Source organism: Trachemys scripta, chromosome 7 (assembly GCF_013100865.1).
Source record: "Trachemys scripta elegans isolate TJP31775 chromosome 7, CAS_Tse_1.0, whole genome shotgun sequence".
Lineage (NCBI taxonomy): Eukaryota > Metazoa > Chordata > Testudines > Emydidae > Trachemys > Trachemys scripta.
Genome location: NC_048304.1, coordinates 6,453,773 through 6,469,231, shown reverse-complemented (window position 1 = coordinate 6,469,231; position 15,459 = coordinate 6,453,773). Strand labels below are relative to the sequence as shown.

Genomic DNA, 15,459 nt, shown 5'->3' with positions numbered 1-15,459 from the left:
CTACAAGACGCATCCTATAATGAGGGGTATAGGCTTTTTATGTCCTGTTGGGTCCTCCCTAGGTGTGATGCCCCTTGCTGCTCTCCTTAGCCGCCCACAGTCATGGTGCTTTGAGTGTGTGTGGGGGTTACATCTAAACAGGGGTACCGGCCTGGGCTTTCTGACAGCCTCAGCTCAGGTTGGCACTTCCACATGGGAAACCGGGGAAAGACTTTGGCTTCCTATTACCCCCTGAAATTACCAGGTAGAGCTGAGACTAGTTAGGCTCAAAGTCAGAATATATACTGCTTGTTTAACTTAGCTTTCACTGTATGAACAGAAACAATACGTACAGAGATCCTCTTCTGTGGGAGGGATTTGTGCTATTTACCGGTGTTGTTTTTTTAATTCATATAATGCAACGGTAAAAAATACAAACACGTTTACTTCATTAATTTTAAACAGTGCTCGGAAGCAGGCAGACTTATTTTGATTTCAATTGTCTATGCTAATTATGATCAAAGTATTGCAATTAATGAAAGTTCTCAGAGACTTACCACGTCACTTCACATTTCAAAAAGATGCCATTAACTAAGGTCGGGATTTTCAAAGCAGCATAAGGGAGTGAGACAGTGTGACCTAGTGGATAGATCACTCGGCTGGGACTCGGGAGATCTGGTTTCTGCTCCAGGCTACTAGCCTGCTGGCTGACCTTGGGCAAGTTACCTCATCATTCTATGCCTCAGTTTCCCTATGTGTAAAATGAGGAATAATCCTGTGTGTAAAGTGCTTTGAGATGTACTGCACCTTATAGAAGAGCTAGATGGTGGTATTTATGTATTTATTTATTTATTTATTGAATACCTGGAAGCAAAACGCCATCAGACTCCTCTGGAAATGCCAACCTGAATGGTGAAGGGATGGCCACAATGAAAACATGTTACATTTCACGGCCCATTGTGATTAGCAAGAGCGACCAGGAACAAAGCAGGACTTCCTTATTAAGGGTCTGTCCATACATACAGCACTGCAGCAGCGCAGCTGTACCAATACAGCTGTGCCACTGCAGCACATCTGGTGAAGACACTGTATATCAACAGGAGACGATGTTTGCCCCCCTGTACTTCCCTTTCAAGCTGCAGATAGTTACTATATTTATAGTCGGCTGAAAAATAAAATTTAACAAAGCAAAAATACATTTGCCTTATTTATGTAACCGTAGATTGTTAAAACAGCAATATTTTTTAAAACTCTAATTTACTTTTCACTATATATATTATTTGCTTTGTTAGTTTCGCTCTCCAAGTGGAGAGAAACAAAGCGAGTCAGTTTGACCTTTGGTTTTTACTCCATTTTAACTTCTAGCCATCAAACTCTGACAAAATGCTCCAAGGTTTGGGTTGCAAATACCACACAGACGTCTCATCTTGGTTAAATTCTATGATTTTAGTGCTTGGATTGCTAGTCCTAGCTCCTCAAAGTTTTGGTTTTAGTAAATTAAATCCTATGTCGCTCTGCAGGTCTGACACAACAACTTAAGAACTGTACGTAGACTTTGGCTAGTTTAATCACATTGGAGGTTTATTTTGCACCTCTTCAGGAAGTGCACTTGTCAATAGGCTTTTAGCGCCATATGGGTTCTGTTCTAGGCGTTCTCATGATCAGCAGTAGGTGAGGTAGAATTTCCTGTAATGTGTTGCAGGTGAGGTTTCTATCACCTGAATTAAGTAAATGCCTTTCTGGTTTTAATGATGACTAAATGCAACAGGTGTAACTAGGTAGAGGGTGTGGATTACTACAGGTTACACCGTACTACAGGTTACACTCTTTGGAGCAGGGAACAGCCTTTTCTTTTGTGTCTGTACAGCACCTAACACAGTGGGCTCCTGGTCCATGACTAAGGCTCCAAGGTTCTGCTCCAGATCTCATAATAATAATATGAGCCTCGTTTTAGTTCCCTGCAACCACTTTTTCTACCATATGCAAATAATCGGTTTCTGTTCCCGTACTAGAAGTGTACAGACATGCTCTAATTTTAAAAATGACAATATGAAAGCGGCTGTCTTTGTTTTAAAAAAAAATAAACCTTAGGGAAAACTTCCTCCGTTGCATGTCTTGGGATTCAGTATTCGAACCCAAGTCCCATTTGTTCTGCTATATGAATGGCGTACTGAACCATACCTTGCAACTTGGCCTGCATTACTAAGGATGTCTGTTTGATGTAATCATGTTGGACATGTAGCTGTCAAGCAGCCGTCTTGTTTTTGGCTGTAGGTAGCGATAGTGTTAGCAGGTGTAACTGGTAGGAGGATGGGATACCATCCTTTTAAAATATATTCATGGAGAGGTTCTTTCCTTAAAGATAATGCTGCCCTCAGAGTTTTATTTATCTAAACAAACACAAGATGGCTCAGTTTTTCTCTCCTATACAGTTAATTGGATCTGTGATTGCCTAGCTGAGGGGAGAATTGGATCATATGTTTTTTGCCTTAGTCCTAATCTTTGTATTTTTGTATATAGTTAAGCAGGGATTATTTCATGGGTTTGTATCAAAAAAGAGAATTTCTAGGTGCAGGGAGGAAGTTTCGAGGGTTGATTCAGTTCTCATTTTACTGCATGGAAAGATTGTTGTTGGCATTATGGAGTTGAAACAGTCCTTAAGTGAATCTTTACAATCCACATTTCACTTGTGCAGAACCTTCAACTCTTCAGTTCGATGCCCTCCTATTCCTGAAGAGAATGGCTGAGATTTCCTGCGGAGAGGCACTATATTTTAGTGGATAGATCATTGAACAGAAACTCTACAGACCTGGATTCAATTCCCAGTTCTGCCACTGGCCTGCTTGGACAAATCACTTAATTTTTTTTGCACTTCTGTTTCCTTGTGAATAATATTACTGAGCTCCTTTGTCAAGTGCTTTGAGATCTGTGGATTTAAATACTCTCTATAAGGATTCAGCATTAGTATTATTTCACCAAAGCTGGCTAAACCAGTGAGTAGAGCGCTGCGCAGATACAAAATATGTATCCTCATCCGATCTGCAAACACGGATGCAGATATCCATGGATATAAAGCAGATATGTGCAGATTTGCAGACTCTACCACTGAGCTCTTTAGTACATGACGCTCAGCATAGCAAACTGAACTGAGGATATGAAAAAGGAAAGAAAAAATTTGATGTATTGAGTGATTAAACTGATCAGAATTAGGAATAGGTATGAACTTCAGACTGCTCCATTTGGTTTCACTTACTGAAAATAGCTTTAATTCAAAAGAGCAATTTATTTTTTTTTTCTAAAAAATTTCACCCAACTGTAGAGTACGTACTAATAATTAATAAAAATTGTATGACAGTAGTAGGGTCGCCGGGAGTCTCCCAGAATCGGGCTCGATCTCCTGGAGGCTACTAAAGCCAATCTGGGAGATTTTTGGCTGCTAAAAGTCCGGCGGCGCAGTGGGTCTAAGGCAGGCTCTCTACCCGCCCTGGCTCTGCGCTGCTTCCAGAACTGGCCGGTATGTCCGGCAGCAGCTCCTAGTAGGAGGTGTGGCCAGGGGGGTCTCTGCGTGCTGCCCTTGCCCCGAGCGCCGACTCCACAGCTCCCATTGGCCAGGAGCAGGGAGCCGCGGCCAGTGGGAGCTGCAGGGGCAGCACGCAGAACTGCCTGGCCACCCATGAGCCCAGGGGCCGCTGATGAACATGCCGCCACTTCCGGGAGCCACTCACGGTAAGTGCCACCTGGCCGGAGCCTGCACCCTGATCCCCCTCCCGCAGACCAACCCTCTGCCCCAGCCCCCTCCTGCACCCAAACTCCCTCCCAGAGACTGCACCCTGAGTTCCCTCCTGCACTCTGTCCCCCTGCCTCAGTCCTGAGCCCCTTCTTGCACCCAAACTCCCTCCTAGAGCCTGCACACTGAACCCCCTTCGAACCCCCTGCCCCAGCCTGCTGAAAGTGAGACAGGGTGAGGGAGAACGAGCGACAGAGGGACGGGGCTGGAGGGAGTGGGGGGCAGGGCATCGTAAAAGGGGTGGGGCCGTGGGGAAGGGGCAGGGAAGGAGTAGGGCAAGGGTTTTGGGGTTTGTGCAATTAGACAGTTGGCAACCCTAGACAGTAGCACCTAGAGGCCGGGCCCTCATTATGTTAGGCACCATACACCTACAACAGAGATATAGTCCCTGGTGTGTAGATATACACCCTGGTCTCACAATCTAAGGGTAGAATGATAGACAACAGCTGGATACACCAAACTGATGGGATAAAGAAACAAGGAGATCATACCGGTGAGCACAAAAAGCAGTGGTCACAGCAAACCAGCTACTCTAACATATTTTCAGTGAAGTATTGTGTTCTCTTCATAAATTAACTAAAAAATCCTCAGTAAACAGAATCCCATCCATAATTGGTGAAACCGGTCGGATTTTCCCTTCCATAAAGACCTTGTTCCCCATAAAGTTTGAGTTTTCTGTACTTATGGAAAGACCGATGATAATTACCCTTCAGGGGTGAGATATTCTGCTTGTCTCTGGGAATCCCATATTTCTGAAAGGCAATGACTGAATTTATTGCAATTTGGTGACTAGGATCAGATGTTGTTTTATTGTTATTAATTGAGCCTGCTGTGGATATGTAGTTTACTGCCAGATGTCCTTCGTTTTCAGCAGCACTACAGTGCAAAGTTAACGGGGTTATGGCTACAGGTTTACAACCATTCTGCATGGAAGCTCACATTCCTCCTATGAGCTTTTAAGTGGCAAATTGAATTGCAAGACTGTAGGCTTAAGTTTGGTTCTTTAGTTTTAGGTACAACTTCATGGCTGTCCTTACTTTTCGTAAGAGGGCTCTTTGATTGTGATGACTTGTAAGTCAGAATGGGTTAACAGATTGAACCTGAAGGTTAAAAGTGGATGGGCTTAAAATATACTGAAATTTTTAATGTCGTTTTGTCATGATGGCGTTTGAGCCCAGAAAAAAATTAAACCCCATGGTTATGTCAAAAGAAACACTGCACACCATCACTCATTAGCTTTTTCAAATATGACCGTGTTTGCACTTTTGTATTTTTAAAAATAATTTAACGAAGAGCTGAAGATGGAGGGGAAAAGCCAGTGTTGTGTTCCTTTTGTGTTTGTCAGTTCATGTCTTTCTGGGAAAAAAAAAAAAAGTCAAACCACTTGGGCTTCCGTTTACTTATTTCTAAAATTGCACTTTACAGCAAGAACTATGGCACTCATTCTGTTTTCTGTGCCTTTCCCCCTACAGTTTGCCTGATTTTGGTCTAAAGTAATATCTTTTGGTAGGGCAGCAAATAAAACCATTAGGACCAGATCCTCAGTTGTTGTAAATCGGTGTAGCCCCGTTGATTGACACCAGCTGAAGATGTTGCCCTTAACACGCTTGGAGTATACAGGCAGAGGTCTAGGGGAAGGGCCACATCTTTAGAGACTATTCATTATTGATTTAAAAAAACTTAAAGTCTAAGGCCTAAATTCTGCCCTAAGACATGTGCATGGGACTCACAGTGGAAGTCTCCCATGACATCACCGTGCAGAGTTTGGCCCCAAGCTGGAATAAAAGTGCACATGGTATCCTAGGATCCTCAGCTGGTGTGAGCCAGCGTATCTCCACTGATCTCAATGGAGCCATGCCAGTTCTACCCCTTAGATTTGAGTAATATTGGTTTGTGCATCAGCAGGGCCAATTAACTCTCCTGTGGGCACGGGGCTATTAGATTTTGTGGGGCTCTTGGGGGTTTGGAGTGTGGGAGTGGGCTCAGGGCTGGGGCAGGGGATTGGGGTGCGGGAGGGGGTGCAGCTCCAGCCCGGGGGGGGCAGGGATGGGACAGGGGGTTGGGGTGCAGTAGGAGGATCAGGGTGTGGGCTCTGGATGGGAGTTTGGGTGCGGGAGGGGGCTCAGGGCTGAGACGGGTTGGGGTGCAGGAGGTGGTGCGGGGTCTGGTAGGGAGTTTGGGTGCAGAAGGGGGCTCTGGGCTGGGGTTGGAGTGCAGACTCCGGCCCAGAGGCGCTTATCTCAGGCGGCTCCTGGTCGGTGGCGCAGCGGCGCTAAGGCAGGATCCCTGCCTGTCCTGGCTCCGCGCTGCTCAGGTCCCCGAGGTATCCGGCATGTCCAGCCCCTAGGCGGAAGGGCGAGGCCGCTTTGCGTGGTGCACACTGCCCATGCTCGCATTGGCTGCAGTTCCCTGCCAATGGGAGCTGCAGAGCCAGCGCTGGGGGCGGGGGCAGCGCGCAGAGATTCCTTCAATGCCCCTTGCCTAGGAGCCGCAGGGGCATGCCCCGTAGGGGTGTGGGTGGGTGCCGAGGCTTGGGGACCAGTGTCCAGCCCGAGGCGCGGAGACTTGCCGCAGGCTGGATGAAAAGAAGCAGCGGACCGCATCCGGCCTCCGAGGCCCTGGGCTGCAGCCCCTAAAGCCCCTGCATTAATCCGGCCCTGTGCATCAGTATGCCGATCATATTGTATTATATCAGTTTGTATTCCTTAGTGTCATGTTTCACCAATACATTAAAGTATGAACCACTATTAACATAACCACGCATGTCACTGACGACTAATATACCTTCAAAGACACGTGATTGCTTGTCAGTGCCCCAGTTTAGTGCGATGTGAGTATTGCCCTCCAGCTAGTCAAAAACAAAAACATACATTAATAATATTAATGTCTGTGCATCACTGATACAGATGAAATCAGGCTTACTTTTAATCACTTTTTAGGGGTTTTCATGTTCTATGGCTGATTGTTTATAGGGAAGGCACGACTGTGCCAAAAACTACTTAACACAGGAAAACTGATCGGCCCTTTCCTGCTTTTCACCCTCTCTAATCATGTGAGAACAAGGAGACAGTCTGCAATATAAGACCAGCACATTGAGAACAAACCAGGTAATATACTTGATGCAACATAGTCACAATCTGAAAGAGGCTGGACCACAGTAGTAAATACTGAGATGAAGGGCCAGGATAATTTTAGGACTATTGGTTACATTTATAGCAACAATGTGAGATCTAAAATCTATCCATTTTAATTACTGTACCACGCCAGTCACCATGATATATGAACACCCAGATACTTTAAGATGACCTATGGGAGTCGGGAAGGAATTTTTGCCTGTGTACAGTATTTCACAATCAGCCAGGTGCATATAGACACAGCATGTGGGTGGGTGAGAGGTAGATTGGGCTTGCTTTCTGATGATATATTAGCCATTGGCCACCAGACCAAGGTAGGTAGGCCAGTGCTGTGATCCAATATGGCAAATTCTGTGCAGATATTGGAAAAAATTTTAAAATACGATTTTGCACCTAAGGTCATACAAAAGTGTTAAAATAAACTCCCACCCCCCATAAAATCTTCAGGTTCATTTGAGTAATTTTCACCCTGAAATATACAAAAAACATCCAGCTTTGGGAACGTTTCTGAGAAAATTCATCTCCACATGCACAAAATTTTAATTTTCTAAATTCACCATTTAAAAATGTGTAACTCAAAAGCACTCCTGTTTTAGCCCTGCCTTCATGCAAAACCATCTTTATTTTAATTTTTTTTTAAAGTGTGTACTTTCAGATCACTTTAGTGATCTGAAAGCTTTAAATTTCCCAGTTTTCATATTTGGTTATAATTATTTTATAATGCCCTATTTGCATGCATATATTGAAGACAAATGTCTTGTCTAGTAGACATGTTTTTAAAGCTAATATTTGTTTGAGCTCAATACAGGAATATCTCACCTGTGGTATACAAAAGGTCAGACTTGATGATCTAATTGCCTGTGTTGGCCTTAAAATCTATGAATATGCAAACCAAAGCAATATAGAACAGTGAAGATACTTGCAGTTTCTAGACCACTGTGAATATTGCTATTCAGAATTTTGCTTAGTTCAGATAGCTCAGGTAATTGTCATTTGAGAAAAACAAACTTTGCCCTCCAAAAATACATTTTTGTGCTAGAGAGAATATAGATGCAAAAGAACAGTTAGCCAGTGATCTCATAAGATACGGTGTTTTAGAATCGTGGATACACACTAACTTCCCCCCAAAACAAACTGAACAAAATGTCAAGTATCCGAGGGGTAGCCGTGTTAGTCTGGATCTGTAAAAAGCAACAGAGAGTCCTGTGGCACTTTTAAGACTAACAGATGCATGCATGCATCCAATGAAGTGGGCATTCACCCACAAAAGCTTATGCTCCAATATATCTGTTAGTCTTAAAGGTGCCACAGGACTCTCTGTTGCTTTGAACAAAATGTCCAATTTTAAGTTGAGTAGTTTGGAGTCCTACCTGCTGCTAGCCAGCTTCAAAGGATGCCGGGCGGGTTTCCTGCTTCATCAACACAGCTCCTTGGGGATGTGGGTTCCAACTGCTCTTTCCTGAACTCACATTTCCAGAGAGTTTTAATGGGAGCTTTGACATTTTTCTCCTCCTTTGTGCCTTTTCACACAAATCTTGGCCGAGTCCAGGAATATGTGGTGAATGTTAGTACCTGGGCAGAAAGATACTATGAATGCAGAGGCACATTTGGCGTTTTGTACCAGTGTATCTCTCCCCTAGTCATCCTTGATCTAAGAGTGCACTTCAGGGGTTCCACACTCTAGGACTTCTAACAATCCCTGTTGAGGAATGTCTCAGCGGGGATTTCTGAAGTATTGTAATGTGTTCCCAGCAGCAAGTGACCAGATAGGAAAAAAAAATGAAAATCAGTTTGTCCTTCCTCAAGGTGTTTTTAATACATGTATTTTAACTGAGATGCAAAGGAGGCCTGCTGTTCGTTATCTTCCAGTAGCATTGCAGTGAAAGGAGTTAAAATTTAGCAAATTGAATGGGTGGAAATTAATTTTTTTTTTCATAGTGCACATAGTCCTGCCCTGATTGTTGTCAGTGGAGCCAGGATTTGGGCCTATATCAAGACTAAATCCTGATTGAGCTTGAAAAGCGGGTACTTGTGTGGAAATTGGTAGACTGCATTATATATCTTGAGGCTGGGAATCTGTGAGGAAATGAGAGCTTTTTGAATTCACCAGGAAAGGTACGCATATTGGCAAAGTGCAAAGATTACACAGAGATGATGGAAGGTATGCACAGATTACTTATTCCAGGCTTAATCCAATGAATTTGTAAAGATAGTCGCCAGTAAAGGCCATTGTATGTTTCTTGTATGACCCTTATATCTATGCGTCATGCATACTTGATCCCTGCTCTTTTATTTCTGCTGGCTTTTGAACAGGGCTTCACAAACACTGTGCAAATCCCAATCAGGCACTGTGGGCTGCTGGAGTCCTAGGGCCAGATCCTGAGAGGTGCCAAGCACCTGAATTTCTCAGAAGTTGATGAAAATGGCAGGTACTTAGGAGGGACCCAGTCTTGAGAGGTCTCAAGTAAAAGTCACTGGCAGTTGATGGCATTAGCACCTCATTGGGTGCTCAGCTTCTGGTTGTGCTGGGCACCTGTGATTGGGATTTCACGGTTTGGCTTCTGCTGAGGAGAAACCTCAATTCTGTCTCTGTTCAGCTTTTTAACCAATGTGCGGGTATGATGGTCTGTGTAGGGAAGGAAGGTGTTTCAAGCCCCATCTCCTCTAGCCTCAGTGTCCAAGCCTCTGCTCAAAATGGTTGCCTGAGGAGTTAGGGGTGGTATTGTAGTATTGTAAAAATCATCAATTTCATTTCAGCTATTTAAATCTGAAATTTCACAGAATTGTCACTGTAGGGGTCCTGACCCAAAAAGGTGGCATGGTATGGTATTGCCACACTTATTTCTGCACTGCTGCTGGTGGGGCACTGCCTTTAGAGGTGAGCATCTGACCAACAGCTGCCACTCTCCGGCTGCCCACCTCTGTAAGGCATTTGACTTGGTACTGCACAACATTTTGAATAAAAAAAATTACAGCAGTATAAAATTAACAGCACACATTAAATGGATTAAAAGCTGGCTAACTGGTAGGTCTCAAAATAATTATAAACGGATAATCATTATTGAGTGGTTGTGTTTCTAGTGGGGTCCCTCAGAGATCAGTTCTTGGACCTATATTATTTAACATGTTCATCAGTGACCTGGTAGAAAACATAAAATCATCCCTGATAAAGCTTGCAGATGACACAAAAATTGAAAGAGTGGTAAATAATGAGGTTCACTCAGTAATACAGAACGATATGGATTGCTTGATAAATTGGGTGCAAGCGAATAATATTTATTTTAATATGATAAAATGTAAATATATGCATCTATGAACAAAGAATAATGCCATACTTACCATATGAGTGAATCTATCCTGAGAAGCGGTGACTCTCAAAAAGGATTTGGGGGTCGTGGTGGAAAATCATATGAACAGTGCAATGCTGTGGCCAAAAGGGAAAATGCAATCCTTGGATGTGTGAACAGGGGAATCTCAAGTAGATGAAAGGAGGTTATTTTACCTCTGGTGCGACCACTGCTGAAATACTATGTCCAGCTCTAGTGTCTGAAATTCAAGGACGATGTTGATCAATTGGAGAGGGTTCAGAGAAGAGCCAAGAGAATGATTAAGGGATTAGAAAACATGCATTTTAGTGATAGACTCAAAGAGCTCAAGCTATGTAGCTTAACAAAGAGAAGGTGAAAGCGTGACTTGATTATAGTCTATAAGTACCTACGGGGGAATAAATTAATAATTCACTCTTCAGTCTAGCAGAGAAAGGTATAACACTATCTGAAGGCTGGAAGTTGAAGCTAGACAAATTCAGACCGGAGGTAAGGCATAATTATTTTTAACAGTAAGAGTAATTAACATTGTAAGAACACTCATAGACTCATAGACTTTAAGGTCAGAAGGGACCATTATGATCATCTGGTCTGACCCCCTGCATGCTGCAGGCCGCAAGACCCTTCCCTGGACTCTACCGTTGAAGTCCCCAAACCTGTGTTTTAGTGACTTCAATCGGCTGAGACCCTCCTGCTAGTGATCCCTGCCCCATGCTGCGGAGGAAGGCGAAAAACCTCCAGAGGCTCAGCCAATCTGCCCTGGAGGAAAATTCCTTCCCGACCCCAAATATGGCGATCAGTAATACCCCGAGCATATAGGCAAGAGTCTCTAGCCTGACTCTTGTTGGCCATTATGCTATTCACGTACCATTGCTTGGTTTTCCTTGGCTACTATGTTTTATCATTAAACCATTCCCTCCATAAACTTATCTAACTTAATCTTAAAACCAGACAGGTCCGTCGCCCCCACCGTTTCCCTCGGAAGGCCGTTCCAATATTTCACCCCTCTGACGGTCAGAAACCTTCGTCTAATTTCAAGCCTAAACTTCCCCCCGGCCAGTTTGTATCCATTCGTTCTCGTGTCCACATTAGTACTAAGCTGGAATAATTCCTCTCCCTCCCTTGTATTAACTCCTCTGATATATTTAAAGATAGCAATCATATCCCCCCTCAGCCTTCGCTTTGTCAGACTAAACAACCCAAGCTCCTCTAATCTCTTTTCATACGACAGGTTTTCCATTCCTCTGATCATCTTAGTCGCCCTTCTCTGCACCCGTTCTAGTTTGAGTTCATCTTTTTTAAACATTGGAGACCAGAACTGCACACAGTACTCCAAATGAGGTCTCACCAGCGCCTTATACAACGGAAGCAGGACCTCCCTATCCCTACTAGATATACCTCGCCTAATACATCCCAAGACCGCATTGGCTTTTTTCACCGCCACGTCACATTGTCGACTCATAGATGCGTTGTGGATTCTCCGGCACTGACTATTTTTAAAATCAAGGTTGGATGTTTTTTTCTGAAGGATCTGCTCCAGAAATTACTCAGGGGGAGTTCTCTGGCCTGAGTTGCATAGGAGTCAGATTAGAAAGATGATCACAGCGGTGGTCCCTTCTGGCCTTGGTATCTATGGCAGAACAACCTTAGTGTCTGATAGGTAGCACGCCATGACATTCTTCTGATTTGTATTAATTTTTTTGTTTTATTTTTCACAAATTTTGTGTTGTTTCATTTTTATTCATGCATGGGGGATTGCCTAGGGGAGGGGGGGTGGTTGCCGAGTGAGACCACACCACAGTGGCATTGTGCTTCAGGGCTGGGCCTGGCTCCCAGCTATGGGTGATGCAGCCTGGGGCACAGGGTCACAGCGCTGCTCAGGTTTGGCCTGGCTGCCCCTCTGTTAAGGTGATCACCCGTCCCGAATTGGGTAGGACAATCCCAAAATGCAGAGTTCAAGTCCCGGTCCTGGGCGGAACGACTGTCCCGGAGTCCAAGCGGAACTGCGTTGCGCCTACCCAAGGCTCAGGGACGGCACCACCCTCTTCCCAGTAGGAGAGTGGTGAGATGAGCTTACCCCTGTTGCCATGGGGCCCTGTTCCCTGCTCCTCCTTTTCCCCGTGAGGTCCTGGCCAGGCCAGAAACCAACGCTTGGCAATAGGAAGACCCGCCCAGGGAGCTCGGGCTGCTGTGCGGAGTCCTGGAACATCCACCTGCCCTGTGCGGCGTGCCCTGGGGGCGGGGACACGGGCCGGAGGCTGCTCCTGGGCACCCCGACCCGGACAAGTGGAGGGTCTGGGTCTCCCCACAGCGGCCCTGGCTCCCTGGGCAGCTCCAGCCTGACCAGGAGGTAGGGCCTCGGAGGGAGGGAGAAGAGGAGGAGCAGGGGTGGGGCCACATAAGGGGACGGGGCTCCTGCATGTGTCCTGTTTTTTTTGCTTTCTGAAAAGATGGTCATTCTCTGTCAAGGCCAGGCCAAACCTGAGCAGCGTTGCAACCACATGCCTCAGGTTGCAACACTGGAAAGGGGAGCCAGGCCCAGCAGTATGGGACAAGAGCTGCAGGAACCGCTTCTGTGGATTGAGCTTTTCATTTAATTTTGTGGGGTTTTTTGCATTCACGAAAAACACAAGCTCCGCTCATAAGCTTCCCATAGCTGGTTGTCACAGAGCCGTTAGTGTAGTTATTTTTAGTGTTTGCTTTTCCCTCCCCTCCCCCTATATAGTTTGTTTATTTAACCCACTGGGAAAAAATCAGGACCTTTATTTTTTACCCCAAGTAAAATCATTTCATATTTTCTTGAGAATGAGGAAGGAAAAACCCAGGATTCAGTGCGAAGCTGCAGATACACTAAGGATGTGCTGGCTGCTGGTAAATATTTGTTACTATGTCAGATTACTCTGGCCTGCATCAGATTAATTGTTCACTAGGCATTCTAACTTTCTGCTCTTTTAGGAGAAGATTCCCCACAAAGTGAAAGGTGCAGAGAGTTTGGAAGAGGTTACCCTTTTCCAGACCTTTGCGTTTCTTCGGGGACCCAGAGGAATTTTCTTTAAAGCAAACCTGTTTCTTTCCGTATGCTTTTCCTTCCTACCCTCATTTCTGTCTCTCGCTCTGGGTAACGCCTTCAGGGTCCTAGTGAGTATGTATATATATGTGTGTGTGTATGTGTGTGTATATATATATATATTTCCCACAGACTGTTGATTGTCAGGACCATGTGATTTTCTCTGTGGGTGATGTGAAAGCCTTGTTTATCCAAAGGCCATGTGGAGGTGGGCGGGTGCTCACCAGGGGGACATAGGGACAGGAGAAGCTTGCCTCACACAAGAGCCGGAGTGTGAATAGCTCACATTGACTGAACTGTCTCACTGGGCAGGACAACTAATTTGCTGTGCTTGTGGGCTTGATAAAAGAAGCAGCTGCTGGTAAGTGCTTGCTCAGATGCATGTAGATGAGACTGTGGACTGCAAAAGGGATCCAAGCAGATGTTTTTTTTTTTCTTTCTTTCTACATTTCCTTTCTTTCTACCTCTTGCTCCCATGAACTTGCACTGAATCAGGTAAACTATTTTAGTTCTTTTCCTGTGTTTCGTCCTTCTGACCCTTCCTGGTCAGAATGACGGACGGACGGACGGATGGATGGATGAATGGATGCATGGACTATTCTGTGAGGATGTCAGGAACAGCTACCGTCAGAGCAGGCAAATATTTTTGCTGTTCTCTTCAAGCTGGCAGGCGTAATGGTTTTAAACCTGCAGCCATGTTACACGCCCCCCCCCCTTTTTTTTTTTTTTTAATTTAGCTGTGATCTAAATAAAGCTCAGTCCGGTATTTCTCGTTTGTATCTGTCGATGCACCAGCCAGCCATGTTTTTCATGTGATTATCTACACGGTACTAGCTCTTGCTGAGAATGGTAGGGGGCTCCTTTCGGTGTCAGGCCCTTTGCAGCTTTTTCTGAAGGAAGGGAAAAATAGATCAGCCATCCGCAGCTTGCATTTTGGTGGGTGGGGGGGAAAGCAGGAGCTGTTTTAAAGGGTTTACTTGGGAGGGGGGAGATGGGGGTTGATTGCCCCCATCCCCCAAATTTGGCTGGTTCTGGTTAATGAAATGTTAGATTTCTCTCTCTCTCTCTCTCTCTCTCTCTCTCTCTTCCCCCCCCCTCCCCATTTGCCTATATTTTTTTTTAAAGTGTTGTTTGACTAAAGCCCTGGCTCAGCTGGAGAAAATGGAGAAGCAGAAAGGATGAAAAGGATGGCCTTTTGTGTCATGCTCTATTGTGCAGCTTCCCCCCGCCCTCCCCCCCCCCAGGGCTTCACTGGAGAGCACCAGCAGTTGTTAGTTAACTGCCCAGTGCCTGCAGAAACAGCCTCCCAGAATGGAGGGGCTAAAATGCGGCTGCTTACAATGTGAGAAAGATGTTAAATGGGATTCAGAATCTGCAGACTGGAAAATGTTGCACAATTTAACTGAATGTGTATTACCTACAGGGATTAACCCTATTTACCTACAAGTCTCTCTTTCTCTGCCTCTCCAGTTCACTCTTGCTTGAAATAGCTCAGAGTTTCTGTAACAAACTACAAGTTTTGTAGAATGGCAGTGATCTGATCCAGTGTCTTTTTAAGAAATACTCCGTGTGCTTTACTTCTGTTTGAAGACCGTATTAGAAGATGTTACATTAACCCTCACTGCAAGATTTGTTAATTACCAGGCTACCAATATCTTAGGAATATCTGCCTGTGACTTCTGAATACAGTCACTCTGAATATTTTTGCTACTTTCCAGGCCATGCTTCAAACCAAATGCATCTTTGTTCCGCGTTTAAATTATTTGTGGAAGGATTGTCGTCACTAGGTGCCAAGGGTAGACTACAGTTCTGGCACAGTAGAGGAATGACTGTTAATTTGGGGTCTGTTGCTGCTGGCGGTGTATCTATGGAACAACTCTTTTAACCACAAAGAAGGACAAAGGTCTCATTTGGAATGAAGCTTTTTTATGAGTAGCTGTTGATTTATCAAACAAAATTCTGTGGTGTGGCGAAATTTGGGGGATTTTAAGTCAGGTCTTTGCCGGTAAGAAATTGTAGGTCCTCACTTTATGAAGTCTAAGATTTCTTGTGTATCTAATGTCATACTTTGCTTAATAGATCTTGATTACTTTGGGGGGGGAGGGGTTTGCACCAGTGTAGCTACACCAGTATGAACCCCTTCTGTAGTTCTCTGCATGGCTATAA

The 15,459-nt window shown here is 44.7% G+C and overlaps 1 protein-coding gene across 30 annotated transcripts in view; it reads left to right on the top strand.

Moving 5' to 3' along the window:
- Window positions 1-15,459, top strand: part of MAGI1 (membrane associated guanylate kinase, WW and PDZ domain containing 1) — a 501,247-nt gene that overhangs the window by 317,968 nt on the left and 167,820 nt on the right. The gene's annotated exons all lie outside the window — the stretch shown is intronic.